General features: G+C 43.3%; 1 protein-coding gene across 3 annotated transcripts in view; it reads right to left on the bottom strand.

Moving 5' to 3' along the window:
• The window catches only part of LOC124795232 (alpha-tocopherol transfer protein-like), a 145,108-nt gene extending 130,649 nt beyond the window's left edge, over positions 1–14,459 (bottom strand). Inside the window, exon 1 of one of the 3 annotated variants that reach the window (XM_047259155.1) lies at positions 14,326–14,459. The gene's annotated coding sequence lies outside the window, so the exon portion shown is untranslated. The remainder of the gene's footprint in view (positions 1–14,325) is intronic. The other 2 variants (XM_047259154.1, XM_047259156.1) reach the window with 2 other exon arrangements.
• Positions 14,460–17,505: the final 3,046 nt, after the last annotated feature.

The raw sequence follows: 17,505 nt of genomic DNA on the forward strand, positions 1-17,505 counted from the left end.
AACCCCATTCAGTTAACGTAGTACTGTAGAACCTGTGCCATTTGTTTGTTGGGACTGGCGATATACCCGAAATTTGGAGCAGTTCTCAGTACAACGTTTATGAGGCATCAGTCTTCTGACTGGTTTGATGCGGACCGCCACTAATGCCTGTCCTGTGGCGGCCTTTTCATCTGAGAGTTGCAGTTGCAACTTACATCCTCAATTATTCAATGGATGTATTCCAGTCTCCGTCTTCCTCTACAATTTTTACCACCTGCATTTTCCTCTGGTACGGCAGACATTATTCTGTGATGTATTAGCAGATGTCCTGTCATCCTGTCTCTTCTCCTTGTCAGTGTTTTCCATATATTCTTTTCTCGCGATTCTGTGGCGAATCTCCTCATTCCTTACCTTATGAATACGCCTAATTTTCAACATTCGTCTATAGCACCACATCTAAAATGCTTCTGTTCACTTCCGTCAGAGTTTTCCCCATAGTCCATGTTTCACTACCATACAATGTAGCCGGCCGCGGTGGTCTAGCGGTTCTAGGCGCGCAGTCCGGAACCGCGCGACTGCTACGGTCGCAGGTTCGAATCCTGCCTCGGGCATGGACGTGTGTGATGTCCTTAGGTTAGTTAGGTTTAAGTAGTTCTAAGTTCTAGGGGACTGATGACCACAGTAGTTAAGTTCCATAGTGCTCAGAGCCATTTGAACCATTTGAACCATACAATGTTGTGTTCCAAATGTACTTTCTCAGAAATTTCTTCCTTAAATTAACGTCTATGTTTGACACTACTAGACTTCTCTTGGTCCAGAATGCAAGGGTTTTCACCAGTGCTAGCCCGCTTTTTATGTCCTCCTTTCTCCGTCCACTGCGGCCTAGGTAGCAGAATTCCTTCACTTCGTGTTCCCCAATTCTGATGTTAAGTGTTTGGCTGTTCTCGTTTCTGCTACTTCTCTTTAGTTTCCTCTTTCTTCCATTTACTCTCAATCCATATTTTACACTCTTTAGACTGTTCAGTCCATTCAGCAGCTCCTGTAATTCTTCTCCCCTTTCATTGGCAATAGCAATGTCATCAGTGAATCTTACCATTGACATCCTTTTACTTTGCTGTTTAATCCCACTCTTGAACTTTTCTTTTATTTCCGTCATTGCTTCTTCGATGTGCAGATTGAACAGTAGGGGCGAAAGTCTACACTCGCCTCTTACACCCTTTTTAATCTGAGCGCTTCGCTCTAGGTCTTCCAGTAGTCTTACTGTTTCCTCTTAGTTCTTGTACATATTGTATATTACTCGTGTTTCCCTATAGTTTACTCCTATTTTTCTCAGAATTTCGAGCATCTTGCACCATTTGACAATATCGAAATCCCTTTCTAGGTTGACAGATCCTACGAACATGTCTCTGATATTCTTCAGTCTTACTTCCACTATCAGCCGCAACATCACAACTGTCTCTCTAGTGCCTTCACCTTTCCCAAACCTAAACCTTTCGTTGTCTAACAGATCCCTAATTTTCTTCCACTCTCCTGTGTATTAGACTTTTCAGCAACTTGGATGCATGAGCTATTAAGCTGATTCTACGATAATTCTCGCACTTGTCGGCTCTTGCAATCTTCGGAATTGTGTGAACGCTGTTTTTCCGTAAGTCTGATAGTATACTGCCAGTCTCATACATGTTCCACACCACCGTGAAGAGTCGTTTGGTTGCCACTTCCCCGAACTATTTTAGAAATTCCGATGGAATGTTATCTAACCCTTCTGTCTTACCTGAGTTTAAGTTGTCCAAAACTCCTTTAAATTTTGAGTCTGATACTGGGTCCCCTATCTCTTCTCTGTCAACTCATGTACTCTTTACATTTACACTTACCCGCTCTCTCTCCTCTACATTTAATAGCGGAATTCCCACTGAACTCTGTTACCGCACTTTCTTTTAATTTCAGAAAATGTTGTTTTGACTTTTCTGCATGCTGAGTCAGTCCTTCCGACTATCATTTCTTTTTCCATTGCTTCACATATTTCCTGCAGCTATTTCGCCGTAACTTCCATCCACTTCCTATTTATTCCATTCCTAAGTGACTTGTATTTCCGTTTTCCTGTAATAGCTTGTCAAATAATCGGTCGTTAGCACGAACTGGTGTTAAGGTTGTTCGCCTCCCAATCTGAGAACCTATAATACACTCCTGGAAATGGAAAAAAGAACACGTTGACACCGGTGTGTCAGACCCACCATACTTGCTCCGGACACTGCGAGAGGGCTGTACAAGCAATGATCACACGCACGGCACAGCGGACACACCAGGAACCGCGGTGTTGGCCGTCGAATGGCGCTAGCTGCGCAGCATTTGTGCACCGTCGCCGTCAGTGTCAGCCAGTTTGCCGTGGCATACGGAGCCCCATCGCAGTCTTTAACACTGGTAGCATGCCGCGACAGCGTGGACGTGAACCGTATGTGCAGTTGACGGACTTTGAGCGAGGGCGTATAGTGGGCATGCGGGAGGCCGGGTGGACGTACCGCCGAATTGCTCAACACGTGGGGCGTGAGGTCTCCACAGTACATCGATGTTGTCGCCAGTGGTCGGCGGAAGGTGCACGTGCCCGTCGACCTGGGACCGGACCGCAGCGACGCACGGATGCACGCCAAGACCGTAGGATCCTACGCAGTGCCGTAGGGGACCGCACCGCCACTTCCCAGCAAATTAGGGACACTGTTGCTCCTGGGGTATCGGCGAGGACCATTCGCAACCGTCTCCATGAAGCTGGGCTACGGTCCCGCACACCGTTAGGCCGTCTTCCGCTCACGCCCCAACATCGTGCAGCCCGCCTCCAGTGGTGTCGCGATAGGCGTGAATGGAGGGACGAATGGAGACGTGTCATCTTCAGCGATGAGAGTCGCTTCTGCCTTGGTGCCAATGATGGTCGTATGCGTGTTTGGCGCCGTGCAGGTGAGCGCCACAATCAGGACTGCATACGACCGAGGCACACAGGGCCAACACCCGGCATCATGGTGTGGGGAGCGATCTCCTACACTGGCCGTACACCACTGGTGATCGTCGAGGGGACACTGAATAGTGCACGGTACATCCAAACCGTCATCGAACCCATCGTTCTACCATTCCTAGACCGGCAAGGGAACTTGCTGTTCCAACAGGACAATGCACGTCCGCATGTATCCCGTGCCACCCAACGTGCTCTAGAAGGTGTAAGTCAACTACCCTGGCCAGCAAGATCTCCGGATCTGTCCCCCATTGAGCATGTTTGGGACTGGATGAAGCGTCGTCTCACGCGGTCTGCACGTCCAGCACGAACGCTGGTCCAACTGAGGCGCCAGGTGGAAATGGCATGGCAAGCCGTTCCACAGGACTACATCCAGCATCTCTACGATCGTCTCCATGGGAGAATAGCAGCCTGCATTGCTGCGAAAGGTGGATATACACTGTACTAGTGCCGACATTGTGCATGCTCTGTTGCCTGTGTCTATGAGCCTGTGGTTCTGTCAGTGTGATCATGTGATGTATCTGACCCCAGGAATGTGTCAATAAAGTTTCCCCTTCCTGGGACAATGAATTCACGGTGTTCTTATTTCAATTTCCAGGAGTGTACTACGAGGAATTCGAAAGGTAGGAGGGTTTCCTCCGTATGAGACAGAAATCTGTTGCGCTGTAGCTAATACGTGCTGTGAGAGGCAAGACTTACGCGGCGTATTCCAGAGGGCGTGGCTTTGAGGTAATAAGCACAGCCGCCTGAGGCAGTCACTAACCAGCTGTGGCCAGACCGGTTCGTCCAGGGTCCGTGTCGGCATGGGCTGCCTAGTGGGAACAGCCAGTCATCCGTCCCTGACCAACGCAGCGCCCTTCAGTACGGCCTGCAGCGGCGCTTAGTTTTGGTCCTGGACCTGCGCTTTTCAGCGTTCTTTCCTACTCACATTACAGAGAAACAGAGCTCTCCTCACTGTGTGCATTTCTACATCCACATCCATACCCCGCAAGCCACCTGGCGGTGTGTGGCGAACGGTACATTGAGTACTTCTATCGGTTCTGCCTTCTATTGGAGTCTGGTATTGTTCGTGGAAAGAAAGATTGTCGGTATACCTCTGTGTGGGCTCTGGTCTCTGATTTTATCCTCATGGTCTCTTCACGAGATCTACGTAGGAGGGAGCAATATACTGCTTGACTCCTCTGTGAAGGTATGTTCTCGAAACTTCAACAAAAACCCGTACTGAGCTACTGAGCGTCTCTCCTGCAGAGTCTTCCACTGGAGTTTATCAATCATCTCCGTAACGCTTTCGCGATTACTAAATGATTCTATAAAACGCTGCTCTCCGTTCGATCTTCTCTGTCTCTTCTATCAACGCTATCCGGTACGGATCCCACACGAGTGAGCAATTTTCAAGCAGTAGGCGAACAAGTGTACTGTAACCTACTTCCTTTGTTTTCGGATTGCATTTCCGTAGGATTCTTCCATTCAATCTCAGTCTGGCATCCGCTTTACCGACGATCAACTTTACATGATCATTCCGTTTTAAATCACTCCTAATGCCTACTTCCAGATAATTCACCGAATTAACTGCTTCCTGTTGCTGACCTGCTACATTGTAGCTAAATGATCGGTACAATTTTCCATTGTTACAACCTCTCGATATACCACAGCATCATCCGCAAAAAGCCTCAGTGAACTTCCGATGTTATCCACAAGGTCATATATGTATTTTGTGAATAGCAACGGTCCTACTACACTCCCCTGCGGCACACCTGAAATCACTCTTAATTCGCAAGACTTCTCTCCATTGAGAATGACATGCTGCGTTCTGTTATCTAGGAATTCTTCAATCCAATCACACAATTGGTCTGATTGTCTATATGCTCTTACTTTGTTCATTAAACGACTATGGGGAACTTTATCGAACACCTTGCGAAAGGCAAGAAACACGACATCTACCTGAGTCTCATGGACGAATAGCGTGAGCTGGGTTTCACACGATCGTCTTTTTCGAAACCCATGCTCATTCCTTCAGAGTGGATTTCTAGTCTCCAGAAAAGTCATTACACTCGAACATAATACGTTTGGTCACCGATGTTTTTTACAAGTCTCATTTTTTACTTGTGCTGCTGCACCCTTTGGTTCCACTGCACACAAGAAATGAGTAATGTGAAATTTGTTTTTAATAGGATAAGGGGGTGCTCCTCAACAGCTATATTTAAGGAAAATAGGAATAAAGAATTGATTGAAGAACCTAAAAATTTACCGCCAAGAGCTATTGATAAAACGTATTTATTGAACAACCAGTTTCGATCCGCAGACAATCATCAGGTTGTAACAACATTTTCGCTCATAGCGTTAATGATGATTGTTGCTGTTTGGCACATTTTGTGAGTGGCGACGTAATTTCTATTACTTTGCGACAACAGTGACGTATTCATAGATTTTATAATGTCACACCATTAATTTTGTATGAGCTCGTATGATGCAAATGTTTTTCTGGACCTGGTAACTATACAGACAGAATACGTCGCTCCGGTCGACAACGCCTATATAAGACAACAAGGGTCTGGCGCAGGCGCTGCTACATCGTTTACTGCCGCTACAGTGGCAGGTTACCAAGATTTAAATGACTTTGAACGTGGTGTTACGGACGGCGCACGTGTGATGGGACACAGCATCACAGAGGTGGCGATGAAGTGGGGATATTCGTGTACGATCATTTCACGAATGTACCGTGAATATCAGGAATCCGGAAAACATAAAATCTCCGACATCGCTGTGACCGGAAAAAGATACTGCAGGAGCGGAAACAACGACGATTTAAGAGAATAGTTCTGTGTGACAGAAATGCAACCCTTCAGCAAATTGCTTCAGATTTCAGTGCTGGGCCATCAGAGAGTGCAAGCGTGCCAACCATTCAACGAAACATCATCGATATGAGCTTTCGGAGCCAAAGAGCCATTCGTGAACCCTTGATTACTGCACGACACAAAGCTTTACACCTCGCCTGGGCCCGTCATACCGACATTTGACGTTTGATTGGAAACATGTTGCCTGATCGGAAGAGTCTCGTTTCAAATTGTATCTAGCGGATGGACGTGTACACGTATGGAGGCAACCTCATGAATCCATGGACCCTGCATGTCAGCAGGGGACTGTTCAGACTGGTGGAGACTCTGTAACGGTGTGGGGCGTGTGCAGTTGGGGTGATACGTCTAGATACGACTTTGACAGGTGACACGTACGTAAGCATCCTGTCTGATCACCTGCATCCATTCGTGTCCATTGTGCATTCCGACAGACTTGGACAATTCCAGCAGGACAATGCGACACACCACACACCCAGAATTGCCGAGGTTAAACACTTCCGTTGGCCACCAAACTCCTCAGGCATGAATATTATTGAGCGTATCTCGGATGCCTTGCAACGTACTATTCAGAAGAGATCTCCACCCCCTCGTTCTCTTACGGATTTATGGACACCCCTCTCGTATTCATGGAGTCATTTCCCTCCAGCATTACTTCAGTCATTAGTCGAGTCCATTCCACGTCGTCTTGCGGCACTTCTGAGTGGTCGCGGGTTCCCTACACCATATTAGGCAGGTGTACCAGTTTCTTTGGCTCTTCTTCAGTGTATATATATATATATATATATATATATATATATATTGTAGATTAACAAGAATCTAGCAACCAGTCGCTGAAACATTGTTTATTTATCTTGTTGCAAATCGATTTCGACTGATATCAGTCATCATCGGTGCATTTTTCTAACCGATACATGCCATAAGTAGAAGTACTGACCTTGGCAGATTTCTGTCATAGAAATATCGGCTAGAAAAATGCACCGATGATGACTGATATAAGTCGAAATCGATTTGTAACAAGATAAATACATTATGTTTCCGCGACTGGTTGCTACATTCTTTATAATCTTTTTTGTTTTGTTTTTTTTTTCCTTTCTTTTTTACCATCGGCAATAAAATAGGTGCTCTAAAACCAGTCACAAAACAACAAGAGCAGCACGTTCAAAATATGTAAAACCAGCTCTAAACACCGAAAACCATTTATCGTCTAACAACCACTTTTTGAATAAGAATGGCTCAGTTTAGGACAGTATTTCGACTTAGGGTATGTATCGGTTAGAAAAATGCAACGATGATGACTGATATCAGTCGAAATCGATTTGCAACAAGATATGTTTCTGCTTCTGGTTGCTACATTCCTTATAATTTTATATTCCACGGTCGCTGCACAGAGAGGGAACCTTATGGAGCCCAACATTCAATATATAGGAGACACAATTTGTCTAATGGTTTACATGCCCCTCCAGTTGTAGTTGAAACTGGCTGCTAGAAAGAAACCGAAACCGCATATTTTCACGGCACAAGATTTTGTTTCTCGCAGTCTGTTTCAACGAAACAACTGTACATTATCGTTCAAAAAAAAATATCGTCTTCTAATTAACGTTGGTCTGATTGGTTCTTGGTAAATCATGTAATTATTTTAGTTAACGCAGATACCTACTGGAAGCAAAGCGCGAGCGCACCACCCTGCAGGTTCACTTTTAGGGGAATATTTTCTGATACAGATTAGAAAATAACAATAAAAGATGTAAGTGATATGGGTATTAATTCAGAAAACTACACTACTGGCCATTAAAATTGCTACACCAAGAAGAAATGCAGATGATGAACGGGTATTCATTGGACAAATATATTATACTAGAACTGACATGTGATTACATTTTCACGCAATTTGGGTGCATAGATCCTGAGACGTCAGTACCCAGAACAACCACCTCTGGTCGTAATAACGGCCTTGATACGCCTGGGCATTGAGTCAAACAGAGCTTGGATCGCGTGTACAGGTACAGCTGCCCATGTAGCTTCAACACGATACCACAGTTCATCAAGAGTAGTGACTGGCGTATTGTGACGAGCCAGTTGCTCGGCCACAATTGACCAGACGTTTTCAATTGGTGAGAGATCTGGAGAATGTACTGACCAGGGCAGCAGTCGAACATTTTCTGTATCCAGAAAGGCCCGTACAGGACCTGCAACATGCGGTCGTGCATTATCCTGCTGAAATGTAGGATTTCGCAGGGATCGAATGAAGGGGAGAGCCACGGGTAGTAGGACATCTGAAATGTAACGTCCACTGTTCAAAGTGCCGTCACCAGTATGGCGATGACGAATACACGCTTCCAATATGCGTACTCCGCGATGTCGCCAAACACGGATGCGACCGTCATGATGCTGTAAACAGAACCTGGATTCATCCTAAAAAGTTACGTTTTGCCATTCGTGGACCCAGGTTCGCCCTTGAGCACACCATCGCAGGCGCTCCTGTCTGTGATGCAGCGTCAAGGGTAACCGCAGCCATGGTCACCGAGCTGATAGTCCGTGCTGCTGCAAACGTCGTCGAACTGTTCGTGCAGATGGTTTTCGTCTTTCAAACAGCCCCATCTGTTGACTCAGGGATCGAGACGTTGCTGCACGATCCGTTACAGCCACGTGGATAAGATGCTTGTCATCTCGAGTGATAGTGATACGAAGCCGTTGGGATCCTGCACGGCGTCCCGTATTATTCTCCTGAACCCACCGAATCCATATTCTGCTAACACTCATTGGATCTCGACCAACGGGAGCGGCAATGTCGCGATACGATAAACCGCAATCGCGATAGGCTACAATCCGACCTTCATCAAAGTCGGAAACGTGATGGTACGCATTTCTCGCCCTTACACGAGGCATCACAACAACGTTTCACGAGGCAACGCCAGTCAACTGCTGTTTGTGTATGAGAAATCGGTTGGAAACTTTCTTCATATCAGCACGTTGTAGGTGTCGCCACCGGCGCCAACCGTGTCTGAATGCTCTGAAAAAATAATCATTTGCATATCACAGCATCTTCTTCCTGTTGGTTAAATCTCGCGTCTGTAGCACGTCAGCTTCGTGGTGTAGCAATTTTAACGCCCAGTAGTGTATGCATCTTAAATTAATTTACAGTTTGCGGGTGATCGCAGGTTAAAAATGGTTTACGGAAAAGAGAGGGATGTAACGACTAAATACGATTTGAGTTACTATTACGAATATGTTCTGTTACATATGTATATCAACATTATAAAAATATTGACTTGAAGTGAGTAAAATAAATGTGATATTAACAAGTCCATCTCGTGCAAAACATAATAGTTTCCTTTTTTCGTATTTCGTAGAGAACAGACTTACAATTAAAAGAATGCTTCGCAAATAAGAATAAAATCAAGCTCATGAGCATTCATTAGAAGATTGGTTTTGAAACAAGAAAAAGTACAAGTAAATCTCGCCTGGTATGTGAGTCGGCCATTCAATAATTGCATTTGAAATTTATGCCAGCACCCTTCGGACGGCAGACGCTAAATTATTTAAATCTAGCTCATTAACTATAACGTTGGTATCGCAAAGAGTGTTCGAGGCCGAAGATTTTAAAAATTATAAAATGGTAAAAATCTTAACTGGCAGAATCTGAAATGCCTTCAGGGAGGAAAATGGAATCATTCTGCAACGCCTTTGCTTATATATTCCGTAAAGATCGTGTAGACAAAATCAGGCAAATAACAGCTACCACAGGAACTCTATCCTTGATTGAAACGGGAAGAGACTTTATGCTAGTACAATAAAAGGTACCCTCTGCCCCTCACTTCAGTGACTTACAGCTTATAGAAGTAGTTATAGATGTAGAAGAGACCATATTTGCTCTGCCTAATTGTATTCGACGTACCCCGAATATTTGTTGATACAACTACAGGGTCAGGGCTATGCGAAAATCTCTACACGTAATTGCGTTGTTAAGAGAATACTTGTAGTTCTCGAAGAAAGAATGGGCATCCGTAGAAATTTATTCAAGAGGAGAAAAAAATTACGATATATAAATTTTTCTTATAGAGGCTATTCCCAGAGGACTGTTCAGTACCCAGGGATATTACAGGAATGATAATTTGAAGGATAATTTGAAGCAAAAAAGTGTAGTAAACATGGAATATAAAATACGTACCTTAAGAGCTATGAGCAATTCTTCATGTTCCTACTGTGAAACAAACATGTTCTACTGCAACCTCTTTGCTTTCCCCCTTGTGAGAGATGGAAGTATGGACCAAAACAAGAAGAAAGGACGTCCAATCAGCATGGGCTCTAAACTGTATGCGTTAATAGCTACGAGCACTTGTCATCTTCGATGCTTTGAAACACATTTCCACTGAACAAGTGCTCATAGCTCTTGAGGCATGCATTTTAGAGCTCATGTTTACTGGAACTCTTTAGCTCCGTATGATGGTTCCTATCATAACCTTGAATGTTGAGCATTCCTCCTGGGACACCCTTGTAAGGGGTTCATTAGGGGTTCATTACTATTCGCTAGCGCACTTGAGCAGATGTAATTTCGATGGATTGCTCACGCGCTGCCTGCGATATGGAATATCTATGCTACAATAGAATCGCAGGTCAGAGCAATGTTGGCAGTAAGTCGAGTTCAGGGGGGCGCAGAAAGCTATGCGCAGAAAGCAACGTGTTTTCTCAGTTGTACGCATGACGTCACGGTGGAAGCAGCTGTACCAAACAGTACACAGTTCGAATTGTGTGTGATTGTTTTTCTTGTGTTGTTTTGTGTTTGAAGGAGTATTTTGATTGAGTTCTTTCTTCTGAGCTACTCAGTCAACAGCGGAAACATTCGGAATTCGGGAGTGTTAACGGTTTTTGCTGTAATCGATATTTGATTCGGAACTGAAATAGTTAGCGATAGTGGACAGCGGAATCAACATTGTGTTCGCCAGCTCTATAGTTTATGGTTCGTCCTGTGAAATTCTTATTGGAGGATCTACAAGTGAATGAGAAAATTAATTTTTACAATGCCAGGCTGTGCTGTAACGGGCTGTTTTTCCTACAACTGGAGTACAAAGGGAACTGACGTAATGTATCACAGTTTCCCGCGTAATGAAACATTACAAAAACTATGGTTGTCGAAATGTTGTAGGAAAGACAGTGTAAATGTTGCGCATGCAAGAATATGTTCTCGCCATTTCGCAGAAACAGATTACTTAAGGGATTTACAGTCTGAATTGCTTAATTTGCTCCGAAAAAGAATGCTCAAGCCAGATGCAGTTCCTTCGCGCAATTTGCCGTGCAGTAGTGCGACTGTCAATGTGTCACCCGCAACAGAAGACAGAACCAAACGGTATAAGAAACGAGAACTACATAAGAAATCTCTGGAAACTCTGGAAAAGCTGTCACCAAATAAGAAACATCATAATTAGAGCACATGTACAGATGACAGTTTTTTTTCAGACACAGATAAAGTTACTTTGATGAATACTATAGCGGCTTTAGAAAGAAGGAATGCTGTTCTTACAAACAAGTGTGTGCAACTTCGAACTGTTAAGTAAATTCATTTCAATGCGACTAAATGAATAGTTTCTGATTTATTTGAGCCGAGGTTTCGAATTTCAAGTGTGTGTCAGTGTGGTTGTGATCTGGCATTTTACCGATGTGTGAGGCATAAGCTGCGAAAGAATATAACTCACCAGTTGTAACTGTAATATTTTAGCAGCAGAAAAGCAGTTTAGTCATCTCATTTCTGGTATAAACAAAATCTTCCGCCAAAAACTTGACGTAAACGCGCATGCCGTGTCATCTGCTTGTGAGCGCTTGCTTCCACACTGACGTCACTAGGCCAGCCAATGGCAGAGCAGAGCGCATACTGCCCAACCTTGAGAAAATCAACTTTTCGACCTCGAAATTTCACACTTTTCCCTTCTCGGTAGATTCTTTTGGATCCACGTATACACACAAATATATTATGTTACATCCACGTTCTTCAGAGTCCATTATTACGGCTGGGCTGTGTAAAACAGGCTGTAGACCCAGCAAGCTGTCACGTGTCTTCTGTGTCCACAGAGAAGTGGTAAGTTGCTGCTGTGATTATCTCCACATTCAGAGAGGGTACAAGTTCCCCTCTTGATCCCCTGACGGCTACGGAGGTTGTAATGCTATTGTAAATATAATACCGCCATTAATCTGTATATTTTAAAATTTCTTTGTTCCATAATAATTTTGAAAAATTAAGCAAATACTATAATGAGAGTAAGCTTTTGTTAAGTGTAGTTTACCTGTTTAAAATAACCTCTTTGACGTAGGTTGAATAAATGTATTAAAACATATTTTGTAAATAACTACGTAATATTTCAAGTACAACTATTATTAATTATGTCAATTTTGTATGTATATGCTGTCATGCAATTGTAGATGGTTCATACTTAGGGTTTTTGTAAGCAGAATTGTAAATTGAAAAGGTGCAGGGATCATAGGTAGAACGGAACTCCGTTCTGTAGTGGAATGGAAAAGGTGGTGTGGCGAGCGAGTGAGATTTGGCGCGCGAGTGGCTCAGACAGTCGGTAGCTGCCCTGCAAGTGGTGAACACGCATTACGTTGGTCAATCACTAGAGGCCCAGAATTTACCTGCAAGACTGGGTTTTGGCCTCGGACGTGTTGTACATGATTGGCGCAGTACGGCAATAAATTAACAGCTCAGAAATTTGCAATTTTATCGTCACCACCAAGAGGAAGACAGAGCGATGTACATCAAGAGCCGTACCTGCGCAATGTTACTACGCAGCACCGCCTCACGCCACCTTCGACATCAGTAACAGGCAAAGTACTTTATTTTGAAGTGTATCACAATATGGACCATCCATCTTCAATCAGTGGAATATAAGTGTTAAATGTACCTTTGTGTTTAACCGTAATTTTCCTATTTCATTTACCTCAGTAGGGTCCTAACCTAAGCGAATTTACTCCGAGTATCCTGATGTTTATTGAATAATAGTAAATTACTGGCAAGAGTACTGTTTTGGTAGTAAATTCTGAAAATCATTATTAAATAACAAAGTTTGCACGTATCAGTTTAAGGGCTACCGCTTTGCGTGACCATAAGGACAAGTTTTAAATAGTATTTCTGAAAGTAAAATAACATAATTGTTTAACTGCAACCATCTTAACAATAATTGTTCGTGTTGCTTCTCCATGTCAAAGAAAGCCAGACAAATATTGGTGTTAATAAAACGTTAACAAATAAGAGTCCTAAAGAAATGAAATTTAGTAGTGTTAAATAATAGTTTTGGTCACGTGAATGACAGCTATAAGCTTAACATTTTTTGTACCCTTGTTGAAATATATGTGTGTCTTCTTTAAATAATTACTGAAGTGTAGTGATAAATTCCATAAGTAACAGAAAGTGGGATTAATAGTACTTACTGCCAAGTGACCACAGTAAGTGAAAGTAGTTATTTATTCAGTGTCGAAAATTGACTTCATCTTTTTGTGTAGACACTGTGCCAGATTTGGGCTGGCGATCGTTTTATTAAGCGAAACAGTTTATTATTATTGTTGGGTCACCGCCAGACACCACACTTGCTAGGTGGTAGCCTTTAAATTGGCCGCGGTCCGTTAGTATACGTCGGACCCGTGTGTCGCCACTATCAGTGATTGCAGACCGAGCGCCGCCACACGGCATGTCTAGAGACACTTCCTAGCACTCGCCCAGTTGTACAGCCGACTTTGCTAGAGATGGTTCACTGACAAATTACGCTCTCATTTGCCGAGACGATAGTTAGCATAGCCTTCAGCTACGTCATTTGCTACGACCTAGCAAGGCGCCATTACCAGTTACTATTGATGCTGTAAAACATGTACCGTCAAGAGCGATGTTCACCAATTATGGATTAAAGTTAAGTATTCCAACAGATACGTATTATTTTTGCTAGTCTCATTTCCCTGTCCTGTTCCAGACCGCACGCCAGCCTGCGTGTGCTTAAACGCGTGCCTTTCGGCTTCCTTCATAGTGGATTGGCTGTCTTGCCAATCCACAACAATTATAACAGGCTCTGTCTGGTAAAAGGTTTCCAAAAGTAATTATTCTCACTGTTTTTCTCCCAAACTGTATGATTCGGAGAAAAATAGTTCGATACTTTACCTTTGGATTGAATACGGTTAAACTCTCTCTTCGAGAGCCGATGGTTTGGAGTGTTAGTGCTGCGTGATTTTGTGGTGGTGTTCCTGCCGCTACTTACTGCACAGTTCTGACATTCCGAATCGCGGATCTTTACAGTGGTAGAACTTAAACGTTCTGGTACCGTAATGACGAGAACACGAAAGTACCGTTGCAAGGTAAGCTTACATAAAGTCCTTCGAAGGAAGACTGTAAATCACCCCCCAAGAATGATCAACGGTACGTGCTAGGGAAGTAGCCAAAAGTCTGCAGGATTATCCACTGCTGCTTGAGGAAGGAGTTGGATTGGATGCAGCCGATAGGACGCGCTGAACACTTACCTCAGTCCGGAGCAGGTGAGCCGGCGATGTCCTGGAAGCAGCGACCGTGCCTCAGCTAGTGGGGCAGCTGCAGGCTCCGCGCGCGTCTCCTCGCTACTGGCGGAGAGGTCGCTTTCTACTCGGTGGAGCCTTCCACAAGCGGCCGGGCGGTGGGGAGGTGCCGCGCGCGGCCCTCAGTCTCAGAGACCAGCCTCTCGAGGCGAACTTGTTGCCTCAGTGAGCGGCTGCGATCGCGACAAGACAACAGCGTTCACAAGTAGGAGCTGCTGTAGACGTTGTTCGATTGCCTGCACGCGTCGTGACCACCCAGTCTCCACTGACGTCTCGGTGTGGTATTGTTAGGCTGTACGAACAAAAGTGAAACATATCTACCGTACTGAAACGTTTATGGTGTTGCAGAACAACACTGACCGAAATACTTGTTCACCACTTACATTCCTGCCGTGTGGAGTGAGTCATTGTCGTCTATACCACACAGACATAATGTCGACTGCATTTTGGCCGCTCTTTTTTAGATGAGATTAGTTTTTCGTTCCATAGATCCGTGCTGAGGAGATCCTCGTGGATGTGGAACATGTCATTTTTTTTATTTTATAAAAAGCTGAAATAACAATACTAATAGTATGAATATATATACAATACATCATTTGTGTCTATTAAAAAATTCGTCAATGGAGTAGAAGGAGTTGGCCACTAGTAAGTCTTTCAGGCTCCTTTTAAACTCATCTTCATTTGTAACTAAATTTTTTATGTTTGCTGGCAAATTATTGAAGATGAGTGTTCCCGAGTAGTGGACCCCTTTTTGAACTAAAGTAAGTGCTTTTATGTCCTTGTGCAGATCATTTTTGTTCCTGGTATGGTGTTGTATGTATGAACTGAGCTGTTTGTTGGAAAAAGAGATATATTATTTAGGACAAATTTCATTAAGGAGTAAATATACTGAGAGGCAGTAATTCGTGTACCCAGCTCTTTGAAGAGGTTTCTACAGGACGTCCGTGAATTTACTCCACAAATAATACGTATTACACGCTTTTGGACTCTGAAAACTTTTGTTTGACTTGAAGAGTTGCCCCAAAATATTATACCGTATGACATTATGGAACGAAAGTAGGCAAAGTATGCAAGCTTTTTCATTTTTATGTCGCCTATGTCTTCTAACACTCGAATTGCAAATACAGATTTGTTAAGGCGTTTCTGCAGTTCTGTGGTGTGCTCCTCCCAACTGAATTTATTGTCAAGTTGTAATCCCAGGAATTTAAGACTGTCAACCTCTTCTATCTGCTCTTCTTCATACTTTATGCATATGCTGGGTGGAAACCACTTACAGGTTCTGAATTGCATATAGTGAGTCTTTTCGAAGTTTAATGTCAGTGAGTTGGCTTTAACCCTAGCATTACCAACGGGGGGGGCCTCGTAGGCCCACTGACTCAGTTTTTCTATGTTGTATCCACACCCTTTGATATATGAACTTGAAAGCAAAGGTAATTGTTCGTTATTGAATGTACTATTGAGTCATTAGAGAATTTCGGAATAAAAATGTAATTAAAATTCATTTACTTGATTTAATTCTCTGTGGGCCTTAGAAGCCCACCCGTTGGTAATAGCAAGGAAAGATTTACGAGGTTGAGTCTCTCGTTTCAAATTCTTACCATGAAACGAATTTTGGCATTGTTGCCTTCAGACATATTGTTATGAAGCGGACCATTGTTATTTTCAGTGTTTCTGCTGCTGTTGAACCAGCAACATGAGTAGACATCGTTTATGTGATAGTTCCATTGAAAGAGTGCTAGAAGAAGTTTTGAACGAATCAGATTTAGAGGAAAGTGAAGTGGATGATGATGTGGAAGAAATTAGAACTGATTCATCGTCTGAGAATGAAGATGAGGTTGAAGCCAATCCACCAGATGATAATGATACGGAATGTGATAAATTCATTGCAAAAAGTGGACGAGAGTATATTACGAAGCCATCTCGACAATATCGGCGTTCTGTACAAAATATAGTGCGAGAAAGAATGGGGCTAGGACAACAAGGAAGAATTGCGTCTCCGAAAGAGGCTATAGAGCTCTTTTTTACACCTCAAATTATGAATCTAATAAAACTACACTCAAATGAAGAGGCTTCTCGACTAGGTATTCAGCACATAGATGAAGATGAGTTATTTTGTTATATAGGACTCTTGCTAATCATGGGTTCAAATCATGACAATAAGATACCTGTCCAAGATTTATGGTCTTTGCTTCAGGGCCGACAAGTGTACTATGGATCAATGAGTCGGACCCGATTTTTCGAATTGACTAAAATATTGAGGTTTGATGATAAGAGCACAAGAGAAATTCGTCGCCAGACTGACAAGTTTGCTCCAATGAGGGAAATTTTTGAAAGCTTCAATTCTTCACTTCCATTGTATTTCATTCCTGGTCTACATACAACAGTGGATGAGATGTTGTCTTTGTTCCGTGGTCGCTGTCCATTCAAGGTGTTTCTAAAAGAAAAACCTGGAAAATACGGCATTCTAATTCGAATGCTGTCTGATTCTGAGACTAGATATGTGATCAGCATGGACATTTATACAGGCAAGTCAGGAAATACACAGCATTCAAATGGACCGATGGAAATTGTAAAGAGACTAATAAAACCTATTGAAAAATCAGGCCGTAATGTTACCACAGATCGGTACTATACTTCAATGGAGCTTGCTGGGACTCTATGGAATGATTTTCACCTCACACTTGTTGGCACCCTACAGTCTAACAGACGACACACACCTGAAGAGCTGAAGACTACAACTGGCCGCAGTTTACACTCTTCCATCTTTGCTTATACTGACCCTCCGACACAGAGGCCACCAGTTACTCTTGCATCAACGCTAGTCCGCGAGAAGCGAAAACGACTGCTGTTGATGCTTTCAACTTATCACTCAGAAGGGGTGTTGAATGAAGACTCAAAAAAGACTAACATAAATCTTTTTTATAATTCTACAAAGGGAGGCGTGGACACCATAGAACAGATGGCAAGACACTACAGCACAAAGAGAGGAACAAGAAGATGGCCTTTGTCCCTCTTCTACACACTCATTGACATAGCAGCAATAAATGCATATTCACTCTTCCTCCTCAACTTTCCGAATTGGAAAAAGAATTTGCTAAACCGCAGAAGAGTTTTTATCACTAACTTAGG

The sequence above is a fragment of the Schistocerca piceifrons genome, chromosome 4 (genome assembly GCF_021461385.2).
Source record: "Schistocerca piceifrons isolate TAMUIC-IGC-003096 chromosome 4, iqSchPice1.1, whole genome shotgun sequence".
Classification (NCBI taxonomy): Eukaryota; Metazoa; Arthropoda; class Insecta; order Orthoptera; family Acrididae; genus Schistocerca; species Schistocerca piceifrons.